Below are 14,547 nucleotides of genomic sequence, written 5' to 3'. Positions count from 1 at the left end.
GTAATAGCACCACCCTAAACCGCCACCGCGGAAATAGGGTTCCCCTTAATTCCGCCTGCACGGAAACCCCTCCGTTACCGGCAACACGAAACACCGTGAGCATCACAACTAGCGCGGACACGGAAATACCGGGAAAAAAATGGCGGAAATACCGTGATCACGGTGGCGGAACCGCCGCCACCGCGAACATGGCGTTATACACTGCCGGCTGAACTGAATCAGGGCACAGGTGCACCAAATCAGCCCAGCTGGACCTAGCAGGCCACTGGGAGCCTACAAAAGGGCCACACCCAGCCCAACACAACACAGAACCATGCAGGCAGCAGGGCTAGTAGCACTGGGACTGGGCCTACTCAACCAACAGGCAGTACTGCACATGGTGGCAGCAATGGCGCAGAGGAGGAGGCGTAGGCGGAGGAGGCGCAGGCGGCAACCAGCCAACCCTGCAGCTATGGCAAACCCCATTGCCCAGCCAGCCCGACCCCGCCGCCAGCCACCAATACCACGCATCAGGGCCTCACCCTGGAACCTCACCCCAGGACAGATCCACACCCTATACCGGCTGGACCGTGCAACAATCCTGCACATCACCGCCATGATTGAGGACAACATCAGCAGCCTAATTGACACCCCCACTGCCATCCCCCCCCTCCTGAAGGTTGTCTCAGTTCTGCATTTCCTTGGCACTGGCACCTATCAACACACGGTTGGTGAGCTGCACGGCATATCACAACCGTGTTTCTCAAAAGTCCTGGTACAGGTACTGGATGCCATGTTGCGCCATGTGTCGGAACACATAGCCCTACCCCGCACCCTCCCCGGGGTCATTGCCACCAAGTTGGCCTTCCATGCCATAGCAGGCATGCCAAATTGCATAGGCGCAGTTGACTGCACCCACGTCGAGCTGACAGTACCACATGCAATTGAGGCGGTGTTCCGCAATAGGAAACAGTATCACTCTTTGAATGTCCAGATGGTTTGTGATGCCATGCAACTGATTACACACTGCTGCGCACGTTTCCCAGGCTCATCACATGACTCAATGGTACTGCGGAATTCCACGTTGCCACGGTACATGGAACGCTATGCCGGACAAAGCACGTGGCTATTGGGTGAGTACAGCTGACGATGCTACAACCCTGTCGGAGTGGTGTGTGTGTGTCCAGGCAATGAGCATTGTGAGTGTGCCGCTGTGACCGCACATGCATCACCCCCCTTCCATCTACCAAATACACAGCGGATGCCAAACATCATGAAGGAAGACATGACAGGGCACCACAATGTGCCCGTGCACACACTGCCACAGCCAATCCCGTCACTGTCCCATGAACCCTGTGCCACTGCAGACACTCACCCTCAATTGAAACACTGCCCCAAAAAGCACGAGAGGCGTGTAAATGATACGACGAGTATTTACTACTTCCGTACAGTGAAGTCACTCTGCCATGTGTGGACAGCACTGCACCATGACATGCACACAATCAAATGTCACCCGCAGGGCACAGCAAACATGCAAGTTAATGTGTAGGCCCATATGCAGTCAGCGACATTCCTCGTGATGGCCAAAACATACCTCCAGACACTGCATGGTTCATATGCATGAATGAATGATGATACAAGAATGCACAGCAGCAGATGAGGACATGATGCCACAAACACTGACATGTTCCCCCATCTACATCCCATGTAGGTGATGCGGGATATGCACTCACGCCATGGTTGATGACACCTGTACGGAGACCAAGGAACAGGCATGAAGAGGCATACAATAGGGCACATATCCGCACACGTGGAATGACTGAGAGGACATTTGGACTGCTGAAGGCCCGTTTCCGCTGTCTGAGCAGATCTGGCGGATCACTGCTGTACAGCCCAGTGAAGACGGGCAAAAGCACGCTGGTATGTGCCATGCTGCACAATATATGCCTGCGCAGGAACATCCCAATGCCACCAGACGCAGATGAGGAAGATGGGGATGGGGATGGGGATGGGGATGGGGATGGAGATGGGGATGGAGATGGGGATGGAGATGGAGATGGGGATGGGATGGCACCGCCTCCCCCTGGGGGTGCACATGATGGCCAGAGAGCACGGGATGCCCTGATTCGCATTTACTTTTGAGTCACAGCACATTCACAGTAATGCACAAACATGGTGACGACAATGAATTAATAGTTGCACTGCAAAATAAATGATCAATGTCCACACATGTATGTCTTGATTTGAAATGGTGATGTATTGATGTAATAACAACAGGGAAGAAGGTGCATTGGTTAGGGAAGCTGTACACCCGGGGCCACCCACCACCCAAACGTGCCCACCCCCACCCAGAGCCCATTGTCCAAACCCCCAAAACTACCTACCCCACCACCCAAACGTGACCACCCCTCTCACACCCTTGTAGTCCACATGTGTCCTGCACTGCCCCACACACATGCCATCACTTCCGTGTGCGCTTCTGTGCAACCTTGCCCAAGGGACCCGTTAGCCTACTCGAGCGCCTCCTTGGACTGGCAGTAGTGGAGCTGGATGGGGTGGTAGTGTTTGATTGGCCAGAATCAGGGATTGAGGGCATCCGTGCCAGATTTGCCTGTTGGCCAACCAACATGGCCTCCACAAGCCTGGAGGTGTGGTCATTGCCCTCCCGCACATGGCGTGCAAGGGTCACTATGGTGCTCGCAAAGCGTCCAATGGACCTCGACAGGCGACGCACTGAGGCGCTGTAGCTCTCCCTCTGCAGCCTGGATTCCTCTAGCTGCCTCTCCACCAGCTGGGTGAGGGTAGCCTGCTGGTCCTCCATCCGCTGCATGCGGGCATTCAGTTCGGCCATGGATGGGGTGGGCGACCTCATGGGACTCCCCAGTGAAGTGGGGCTGAACCTCAGCTCATGGAAGGAGCCCAGGTCTTCCAATGTGGGCATCTCCCCCTGTGGCCCTGTTTCCGAGTGCTCTTGCGGGGCACTGTTATCACTGCAGGCCGCCCCCTCTGCAGTGCTGCTGCCTTCGGTGTTTTGTTGGGTGGCCATGATAGGTTCCTGTGGCACCTGTCTGGACTCAGCCAGTGTGGAGATGGTGGGGATGTTGGTGGTGGTGTGATGCACATCTGTGGTGGCTGGTAATGTGGCCAGAGGTGCAGAACTGCCGGCAGCATCCTCCTGTGTGGTGGCGGTGGCTAGTGTACTTGCCGATGCTGATTGGCTGGCCTGTTGTGCAGTATCACTGTCACTTGAAACGGCTGTGGGGACACAAAGGGCATGCAATTAGTGTTGTTGTGGTGGCAGATGGGTGCATCACATGCGTCATTTAGTTTGTACATTGAATAGTGTTAGTCACATGCATCTGATTGCTGGTGTCTGCATTCAGTGATATTGGTTGCCATACGGATCATAATGGGTCCTTTGGCCCACACATGCACTGCCTGGGGGGGGGGGGGGTTGTTAATGGGTCCTTTGGCCCACACATGCACTGCCTGGGGGGGGGGATTGTTAATGGGTCCTTTGGCCCACACATGCACTGCCTGGGGGGGGGGGTTGTTAATGGGTCCTTTGGCCCAGTACTCACAACTGCATATTTACATGTGGCATTCATGTTTGGGCACTTACCGGCATCTGCAGGTGGGCTCACTCCTGCCTCAGCCTGCCCAATCCCATGGATTCCCTCTAGGTGGAGGACGCTGCTGCAACGCTCCTCCCATGCTTGCAGCCTCAGTGGGGAAGGGGGTCCTCCGCCTGTCCCACTGCTGCGTTGGCGGTGCGTGGAAATGAGGTTGCGTACCCTCAGCCTCAGGTCGTCCCAACGCTTGTGGCAGTCCTTCACGCTCCTCACTGCCACGCCCACAGCGGTGCACTTGCGTGCAGCTTCGGCCCACACCTCCTTCCTCCGCTGCTGTGTGGCACGCCGTTGGTCGGCGCTGAACAGCATCTCAGCATTGTCCACAATGTGCTCCACCAAGACGGTTAGCTCCGCCTCGCTGAAGCGCTGTTTGCGCTGCCTCTGAGCAGGAATCCTGGCAGACATGCTGGTGGTCCCTTTTGGCTTCTCAGAGTCAGGATTGTGCTTGTGCTGGCTCTGGATGGCAATGGATTGTGCTTTTATATGATGGCCGCCTCTCTGTTTCCTGTTTTGGCGATCATGGTATTTCCGGTTCCGTGTCCGTGGCGGCGGAGGCGGAAACGGGTTTTGCGCCACTTGTGGCTTCGTTATTTCCATTTCCGTGGGGTATTCCGTGACGGCGGTTACAACGTTTCCGCGTCCGTGTGGTGCGCGCGACCGACAGCGTGTAATCGTGCGGTTTTTCCGCACCCTTGCGGACACGGAAACGTTTTTACCGCCATCACGGATTTTGCACGGTCCCGGACTGGCAGGTTGTAATGAGGCCCATTATCTTATAAACTGGATCGGCAAGGCAATATGACCGCCAATATTACACAAGATAGAGGAGTCAAGTAGGGCTGCGTGATGGCCCAGACTCTATATAATTTGTTTACATATGATCTACCTGCGGCTATTGGAAAGGTATATAACTGTCCCCCTAAAACTGGTGATAAACATTGTTCAGTCCTTGCGTACGCAGACGACTTAGTGATATTAGATCATACACTTAGTGGCCTGCACAGAACTGCAGAAGCCCTATGGTTGTACGCCAAAAGCAATGGACTGACAATAAATTTACAGAAAACCCAATTGATGCTCTTTACAAACAAAAAGGTAGCACCGACCAGTTTAAAGATACAGAAACTGGATATCCTTTACACCCCGAATTATAGATTTTTGGGAATCGAAATTGAAGCAACTGTGGACTATTCCCATTGTAAGCAAACTAGAAAGATCAGGGCCGCCCAAATAACTGCTCGAGTCTACCGCTTTACTATTACACATGGCGGTTTTACAATCTGGGCCGCGCACTTGTTATATCAACAAGTTCTTGCCCCGATGATGACCTATGGTCTTGAAGCCCTACAAAATATGGACATGAGCTGGTTGCAGTTTGTGGAAGGCAAATATTGGCGAAAGATCTTGGGCCTCCCAACCTGCATACCGATGGCCATCATCAGGCCTGAATTAGGGCTGACCTCTTTAAAATCTCAGGTACTCAAGAAAAGGCCTGAACTATACCTGTTGATGTTGAGTAAAACGTGTAATCCATTAGTTGACACCTTGAGGATAGAATCTGCTAAACAGTCTGGGAATTTTCTCCTAAAAAACAAAGTTGATATATATTTGAAAGACATTGGTTGGAACACTCGAGCTGAGGTGTTTACCCAAAGGCCCAGAATTGCTTGGTACTTGATAGGAAACTATGCCCATTTGGAAAATCTTAAGAATTATCATTTTGTTACACATATGCTTTATTCATATAAAAAGCCATAGTTCTACCTGAATCTATGTCCAGCAGTTAGATTAAGGTGTTTCATCCTGTTACTTAGGGTGAACTATTTGCCGTTGCTGGTTTGCACAGGCATAATAAATCAGATACCTTATGTTGAACGTTACTGCCGACTATACACGGACAAGTCAATCGTAGAAACAGGGAAACATGTCCTTACAAATTGCCCCAAATTATCTATGACATACCAGACTCAATACGGCAGGTATATCCATAATAGCGACTTCATAGCAAAATTAGCCTTTTGGCAGACTAGTATCAACACGCTGAAAATCAAGTTTTTGATAGCAATGTATAACGACTGGCTAATTATTGAGAGCCTACTGGGAATTTCTATCTGAAACAATTATATGCTGTCCTTGTGGTTTCAATCCCCATATGTGTATAGTTTTCTTGAAGTCATTGTTCATAGGTAGTAGAAATTGGAGGTCTTGAACTGGTTCTCTTTTTCGCTGGTTATGTGTAGCACATGCAGCTGTAAATATGATCTGGTTTATACTGTTTTTCTATGTTGGACACGTGTTATGTAACAATTATATGGAAGTATGAAAGTGTATTTTATAATCACTTTATTTTATTTTATTTTATTGTATTCATTTATGGTACATTTGAGAGTTTTTATAGATATATTTTTTTTCTCTTCTTCTTTAGTGCGAGGAGTTAAGTTAAAATGATGTTTTACTTAGTATGCTATATTTAAGTGTATAAATATATATTTTATGTGTAAAGTTTATTTATAAACTATATCACATTAAAAATAATTAAAATAAAAAAAATTGAAGCCCATAATACCTAACAAGGTGAGAATGGGTTGCTGGGGTGTCCCCCGCATACATTAAATGGCCAGCAGAGGGAAAACAATGAAATCCCCAACACTCGAATTACAAAATGCGGATAGGAGGGGCTTTGTAATTTTGTAATTCAAGTTTTTGGGATTCGGTTTTATGATGTGGATCCTTATTAGGCACCTCTAAAGAGCACTTCCTGTGTGTTGGAGATGGCTGGTGTGTGTGTCGCTGCCTATCTCTTTCTAGCGGGCGCAGTAAATAGCCCCAGTAGCAAGTGCGGATGAGATCTAAGCTTTAGGACCTTATCCCAAGGATACATTCATGGGGAGGGTGTGGTGACAATGCTCTCACAAACCATTATAAATGCTGTGATGCACCCAGAATTCTTCCATGGCATGGTGCCAGTCTCCTTTACAGTGGCACCGGGCACAAGTCTTAAAAAAATTGAAGTGGGGGGACTGATTGATATATCCAATTGGAAATGACTTCAAGCCAATTGAACATAGACATCCCTACTTAAAAAGTCTACAATGCTAATGAACATTGGCTTTTAGAATAAATCAACACCTTTAAACTAACGGGAGAGATATTGTCCCACAATGTTGCTGAAAAATTAAAAAGGTGCACTGCTTTTAAACCTGCAAATCCATACTGAAATATTCCCTGCCGAACAAAATCCGATTATGAGATATTTCAGAAAATTTCACTGACCCTTTCACGTGGTCTAGGTGGTTAGTTTATGTCCTGGAACTCTGATGGCCTGAGTTTGAATCCGAAATTCACAGTTCAACAGGGATTAAACTCTTGAAATCCATTTGACAAGAACCCACGTTCTTTACTTCGAGCCTCAAAATATGCAAGGGGCCAGCAAGAACCGATGGCTGTGTCCTTCTGCAGGGATGTTCGGCACAGGAGGAACAGCTACACTGCAGAGAGAAGCACATGCTGAACACCTATAAGGAGAGACACAGACAGACACGTTGCAGACAACTGCAGGAGTGAAGCAATATCGTGTTAGAACATGTTTATTTATTTTCAATGGGAACTCCCCCCTTCTTGTCCCCCCCGAGCCCCCTCCCGTTGTGATTCCACCATGCCAAACCTTGAACAGTGGAACTATAATAGGAATTCACACAAAACATGTTTTACTGATACCAGGGCACAACATTTAATCAATGTCACAAGTCCACGAAAAAAAGGGGGAGGGGTGTCCATTAACATGCCCAATGGGAAGTGACTCACATTAATTTAACATATCTAAGGTTAAAAAGGCTAATTGAAGGCAATTGCACTTTCCTACTTGAAGAAAGTGCACATGTCAATGGGGCATTTGTCTTATAAAAAATGAGCTATCAATATATGAAAAATAACATCAGACAGAGTATTTTACTTTAACTTTGTTGGCAAAGCATAAAAGGCTCACACTTTTTAACTGCAAGAATCTGTACTGACATAGGGACTCATTACAAGTTGGCAGGTGCATGGTAAAACTGCCATAATTACGTTTACCAGCACTTTTACCGGCCCGGCCAAATACAGCTTTGAGGGTGGGGATGGAGGACCTGACTCCTACCAGCAGAAAACACTTTCGAGTGATCTTGTGGGGGAAGTGACTGGCCTCGGAACAGGATAACTTCGGTTAAAATCCTGGCTTCGGAACATGCATTATGCTGTACATTGAATGAATCAAATCACTTATTTGCAGCTTTAGGCAACAGAAATACTGTGTGGGCTGACACTGCCCACCCGAATCTGCCCTGCAAGAGTGTAATTAATGGAAATCTATGCCTCTTTCCCCCATCCTTATATTCCACAAACACAATCACAGTCACTAACCTGCGGTTGTGCTTCTCCAAAACTGCCTCGTAATTAGCTAAATCCAAACTTTTAAAAGACATGGGGCCTCATTATAAGATTGCCGGTCCGGTAACAACGGTACCAGTAAGCTTGGCGGTACCATTGTTACCGGACCAGCAAAATACGAGTTCTGCTTGCGGGAGTCTTCCCGCCCGCCAGGTCTCACCTGGTGGGCGTACCGGCACCCGCGAGCAGAGCATGTTGCATGCACCGGCACCGTTCAAGAATGGTGCCGTCCATCTGATCTCCCCATTCCCATTGAGCCGTATGGCGCTCAAATGGGAATGGTGAGCATTTTATTCCGGCGCCCGCGAAATGGCAATTACCGGATCCGACGGGGTCGTAATGACCCGGTAATTGCCCATTCGAGGGTGCCGAAAAAATGTACAAGTTTGGCGGCAGCCTGCCGGTTTTACCGGCAAGGCTACCACCGAACTTGCAACGAGCCCCATGATATTTTACATTGCTTTTCCTCATGCCAATTCTCCTGCTTGTGCGCACAGGCACCCCATCCATCAGCACGTGAACAGGAAGAATAGTTTATTTTGTAAAATGCCTGCAGGGCCCATGCATTTATTATTTGCAAGATAGACACAATGCACAAACGTGATTTTAGTGCAATATGCAACATGCACAGTTGAAAAATAAAAACGGACCACGCATTGACTACAACACCGACCCATATAGGTGGGGAGAGCTTTCAGCCCTGGGCCAAATGCCCACCTGGGCAATCCAAGCCTGCTGAGTTCTCCCTCAGCTGCATTAAGCAGCAGAGGGAGAGCTTCTGTGCTGGCTTTAAACTGTGCAGAGAAACGTGGTTCTGTTTGAAAGTTCAAGTACCCCAGTCGGCATGTCCAATGGGCCAATGTCAGGATGGGTAATTTTCCCGCCCCAGCCTTGCATGGGCCATTTGGAATGCAGGAAGGCTAGTTCAGGGTTATATGTGCATAAGGGGCACTCCTTCACCTCCTCGCATATTCAAAGGGCCTGGGGCAGAATAATGGAGGTTCTCCAGCTCCACTGCACATGAGCAGGAACCAGGAAGTTCTCCTTGCTTTTGGTTCAGGTTTTGAACTGCATGGGAGCTGAGGGCCTTCATGGCAGGATTATCAGTGTCTGGAATGGGGTTGTAGGTAGGAAAAAAAAATGATTGAATGTATATGTATGTGCGTTTATGTGTGCTTTTCTTCCTGTATCTGCATGTGACCGAGAGAGTTGATATTGACTGGGTGCGTCTGTGAATGAGTGAATGTACACTCTAATGGTGCACAGGAGAATTAGAGAGTGCATGTGTGCGGAATGGGTGTGTCTGTGAATGAGCAAATATATGCTGTTTGAATGTGTATGAATGTGTGTGTGCTTGAATTTGTGCTGGGCCAGAGGCATCTGATTGGCCTATGTTAATGCAGCAAGTCTCGAAATATTTTCTTAGTGTTACATGGCAATTCTTACTTGGCATCAAGAGTAAATAAATTATGACAAGTGTTATTACATGGTTACATTGGCCTACATTGGTGCTGCCAATCTGGATATTTGTACTTACTATGCATGGCATTTTATAATGGTGATCATGGGTAAAGCAAACATGATAAGTGTTATTGTGTGGCTAGACTGTTCAACATTTATGCAGCTAGTCTAAATGTATTCTCTTATTGTGGTAAGGTATTTTTACTGGCATTATGGAAAAAGCCAGCATGATGAGTTTTGTTAGGTAGATAAAGTGGCCTACATTGATGCATCCAGTCAGGATTTGTTTTCTTACTGTTCCCATGCATTTTTACATACTGGGCATGAAAGGTAAAGCCAACATGACGAGTGACGCACTATGCATGTCACTGCATAGCATAATACAGAAAGAGCGTTGAAGTAAACTAACTTGACTGTTCCTCTGCTCCACAAATGACTGCTGTCCATTCTAAAATAAAAATGCAAGACAAGGTAAGTTTATACACAAATATGTTTGTTCATTTGAGGTTGCATTTGAATGTATAAAGTAATGTTGGTGTAGTGAATATATGAAGTGATGTTTTCATAGTTGTTATGTTAAATGTACTAAATATGTACTTCAATTCTTTGTAGTTCTGTTGTACTGTCCAGTGCATTCTGAACATAACCGGCAAAGTCGCCATTGTTAACAGGTTTTGGCACATGCATTTGTGAAAAAGTAATTTAAGTGGAATGTTTTTATGTGGATTAGTTGTTTTTTTGTGGGGCATGGTGCATTTGTGAAGTGTGGCTATGTTGCTTTTTGTATGTAGACTTTATTTTAACGGCTGTGTTTTGGTGTAAGGTATGTGTTTGTGTGATATGGGTATGTTGTTGTATTTTGTACGTACATTTTATATAGATTTACAATGTTTTATATTGCATGTTTAAGTTAACCTGGTTGCTATATATTTTAAGATAAAAGCCTTGAATACAAAAATATATGAACCTGTATTTTTTTAATTTGTGTTTCATAAAGTAAAGGAGTAAAAAGTATGTTGTGACGGTAAGGTAGATTTTTTTCTGCTATGTGTAGAAAAAATTCTGAATGGTAATTTATTTTATTTTGCTGTTATGTAGAATCATGGCAAATTGGTTTAGATTATTGAAGTTGCATAGGTATTTTGGATTTGAAAAATATGTAAGACGAGTGCTCATGATGTTGCCATTGGCATCGTGGAGGAAAGTGAATAGACATAAAAGACTAATCAAAAGCTGCCACAGAAGTGGACATATTTGGACATTACTTTTCTACTGGTAGATGGTAATGACCACGTATATTGAAGAAACTGAATGTATCTGCCAAATTAAGTTAGATTTATTAAATATCTCTGTAATGGTCCCTAGGTGCCACAATATGTTTTCAGGCTTGGATGCGCGTAAAACATGGACGAACAGCACCACAGTTTACCGAAATATGAATAATGCTTGATTAAGAGTACATAGATGCCTTTTCAAATTTATGTTACAACATTCTATGTCCTCTGTAGGACATTACAACATTAGAAGTAACACTACCAAAATATTTTTTCCTGATGCAGTTTATTTAAATAATTTGAGGAATGCTGTATTTCTTAAATGTAATGAACGCATTATGATATATGTGTCACACTCTACCCCCGGGCTTACCTGTTTGTCCTTTGTCGCTTTCTTCTTTGAAGGTTTCTCTGTCTTCCGGGATGTCCGGGACTTGTACAGGTAATGCCGGTGGTCCTCCGTATCCAGCGTGGAACGAGAGCAGACTCAGAGGAAGACAAGAGTTCAGGATTCCGGGAAGGTAAGAGCAGTCAATGTCCAGGAACAAGCGCGGAACCAGGGAAGGGAAGCACTACTCGCAAGTATTGAGATGGAGTTGCGGAAGCATGGAAGGGGGGCCCAGGAAGGAATGCGTGGGCGGCCTCGGAGAAGGCAGCAGGCCACTTCAATAATCCAGGAATGAAGAAAAGTGGATATGGATGGTATCGGACAATGATACAAGGAAAGGAAGGGAACGATGAACACACTAGCTGCGAACTCGAAAAGGAGCATTGAGATGCACAGTGCCGCGGGGGTGTGCCCATTTTCTAGGAATCCAGGGCTCCAGCGTAAACGCTAGAGCGCAGCGTGATTGATGCGCCGGCCATGTTGAGGGGAGAACGGCTCCTGCGGTACAGTGCACCATGGACCAGGAAGTCCAGAAGGGGCGTAAATGGCTAGTCATGACAATATGTTTCCATAATTAAGTGTTAAAGTTTTGTATGTAAAATATTACTGCTTGTGAAGCTGTGTCCTGAGTTACAAAATGTTGTTGGTTCCTTCAATTTGTAGAAGAGGGATTTGCACAACATATGAAAGTACAGCTATTCCAGTACCTATGTTTTTGTCTGTAGTCTCTATAATCCATACTTGGTACAGCATAGTGTAATTTCATAGCGGTACATGTGTTTAAATGTGTAGAAACATGAACGGTTTTTACATTGTCTGTATGGGTGTTTGTGTGTGTGTGTGTGAGACATGGATTTATTTGTGATTTTTAGGAGAAATGTATATTGTATCCACTTACGTGTACAGTGAATTGACGTGCACTCACAAGGGGGTGAAAGTGTTTAGGGTTTTGAAGTTTTTTTAAAAAATTGTACGTGTAATTTGTTGAAATATGCATGTATGGTGTGAAGACATATGTGTACTTTTAGGTGTAAGAATATAGGATTTTAACTTGTTTCTTAATTGCGAGATGTATGTTGTCCAGATGTACATGTAGACATAGGCTTATTTTGAGGCATGGAGGATTTTCACAAATTAAAAATCATACATGTGCGTTGTTTACATGTATGTGTATGACGTGTAGACATGCCCCCACTTCGAGGCATAGTTGTTTAGAATTTTGACATGTTTTTAAATTTGGAGATGTATGTTGTTTACATGTACATGAATGTTGTGCAAAGGAATATTTATATGAAGGCATGTAGGATTTAAATACATTGGAAAAGTACCTTGTTTTTATGTATGCGTAAGGGATAACCACAGGCACATACAGATCTAATGGCAATGTGCATTCACTGTGTGTTTTGTAATATAAAAAAGCACTTTAAAATGAAATGTTTCAGAATTGTCGAGTCTGATTTAAAAAAAGGAATTTTCAGCGCTGTAAATAATTTCTTTGTGAAAATCCCATGTTAAAAGCTGTTCAAAATGCAATTAAAATACAATGTTCTTTAATATAAACGTGACCAGTAAAAATTTAGAATAATTGTATGCAGGGGTGTATGCCTGTCTTAATTTACTATGTGATTTTGTTCAACATTATTTCATGAAAGGGCTCAAAATGTATCTGTAAAGGTTATTCTGAAACTCCCTAACTCCTGAACTATGCTATGCACTAATTCAATAGCATTATTCAATTATAAATGTGTATATACGGGCCTGAAACTGCCACTGAAAAACGCATTTCCCTGAAAACATATTTACAAATACATAACAGTAGCGTTCTATCATTCATGGAAATGAAGTAGTAATACATAGAGCTATCCTAAAAGCAACACACAAAAGGTACAAACTTATAAAATGGCAAAATAGTAAAAGATACAGCCGCCTTTTGGCATGCAAACTAACGTACAAACTATATGCAAACTTTCCTTCAGGGTGGGTCATAGTTCCCTGTTTCTAGGTAAATCCTATATGTTTATCGCTAATCCTCCATACTCTGCTCAAGTATTTGGTGACTGCAGTAACAGGGCTAGCAATGCCAGTGGACTTACTGCAAATGAAAGCTCGTCTAACATTATTAATTCCAAGGTTTTTAAATAGAGAAAAATAGAGAAAAATGTCAGAAACAATTGAAATGGGTATGCCTATGGCAGAAGAAAAGAAAATGTACTTCGTCTTCACCGGTGGCTCTCTTGTCAGTAAGCCATTCAGCTGTCGAGCACGCCAAAGGTAAATGATCAGGTTTACTTTTAAAATAATCAGCATTTATACAAAAATGAATCAGTCCAAACCAACATTTTTTTACTCTCCATGGTTCTCTCTAAGCAGATTTCTGTGTTTTTTTTGATCGCCTCAACATCTCTAGAGCAAAAGGAAATTCATTTGTGCCCCTGCACAAGATGCTGGAATTTCAAGACATGGCTGCCTGTGCTGAGTGGTGCAGAGTTAAGCAGCAGACATAATGAAGTGCCAGGAACAGTCGCCATTGTCATTCGCTCTGCAACTATTAGAGAATGTCGACTGCCGCTACTGTTAATCTGCTTCCTATTACTGCTACTATTGTTAAAAGGGTCAAGATCATGAGTGCTGTTATCGCTGGTAGCATTACTACATCCAAAGCAACTACTCACAGAGTAAGGTACTACTGCTATCATTATCAAAATGATGGACACTGGTAACATCAGTGCCATACTATCATACTGCTATCATAACATGAAGTAGTACTGTCACTACTGCTAAGCCAACTAGTGCCAAAAAGACTACTCATCATCACCACTACCAAATTGGAGAGAAATATCACTACAGTCTCAAGAATATAATGAACAGTCTACCGTGCTCAGCTTGCACGCCTCATCTCCGCCTTTTCCTCCAACTTCCAGTGTTATGCAGATGATACACAACTCTTTTTCAAACTTCCTGCTGGCCCTCTTGCACCTTCCATCATCCCTGACTGCCTATCTGCCATCCAGTCCTGGTGCACTTCCAACGATGTCTGCCTCAGCGCCTGTAAAACTGACATTGTTCTAATTGGGACCCCTGCTCCATCCTTATTTCCTTCACTCTGTCCTTCCTCTTTGGGCTCTTATCCTGCCCCTTCTTCTGCAGCCAGAAACCTTGGAGTCATCTTCGACTCCTTTCTCTCCGCTCTCACACTCAGGGCATTGCCAAGAGTCCCACTTTCAGCTCTTCCTTCTCAAAGGAATTCTCCCTTTTCTCACATTTCGCCAGAGGCTCAATGTTACTGGAGCCCTGGTTCTCTCTAGGCTTGATTTTTACAATAGCCTCCTCCTGAATCTACCTTCTTCCACTCTGCGACCTCCCCAGCTAATTTCGGAATAGGGCAGCA

This window comes from Ambystoma mexicanum, chromosome 4q, assembly GCF_040938575.1.
Source record: "Ambystoma mexicanum isolate Mex_15411 chromosome 4q, UKY_AmexF1_1, whole genome shotgun sequence".
Lineage (NCBI taxonomy): Eukaryota > Metazoa > Chordata > Amphibia > Caudata > Ambystomatidae > Ambystoma > Ambystoma mexicanum.
Note: the sequence above shows the minus strand (reverse complement) of the source record.